The following is a 338-nucleotide window of genomic DNA, read 5'->3' as shown; positions in this document are numbered from 1 at the left end:
ACCCTATAGAGACCTATAGAGACCCTAGGGACCCTATAGAGACCCTATAGAGGCCCTAGAGACCCTATAGAGACCCTATAGAGACCCTAGGAAAGAGACCGTATAGAGACCCTAGAGAAACTATAGAGACCCTAGAGAGACCCTAGAGACCCTAGAGAGACCCTAGGGACCCTATAGAGACCCTATAGAGACCCTAGGGACCCTATAGAGACCCTATAGAGACACTAGAGGCCCTATAGAGACCCTATAGAGGCCCTAGAGACCCTATAGAGACCCTAGGGAACCTATAGAGACCCTAGGAACCCTATAGAGACCCTATAGAGACCCTGGGGACCCTA

The sequence above is a fragment of the Lathamus discolor genome, chromosome 18 (assembly GCF_037157495.1).
Source record: "Lathamus discolor isolate bLatDis1 chromosome 18, bLatDis1.hap1, whole genome shotgun sequence".
In the NCBI taxonomy this organism is placed as follows: Eukaryota; Metazoa; Chordata; class Aves; order Psittaciformes; family Psittacidae; genus Lathamus; species Lathamus discolor.
This window is presented reverse-complemented; position numbering follows the sequence as displayed.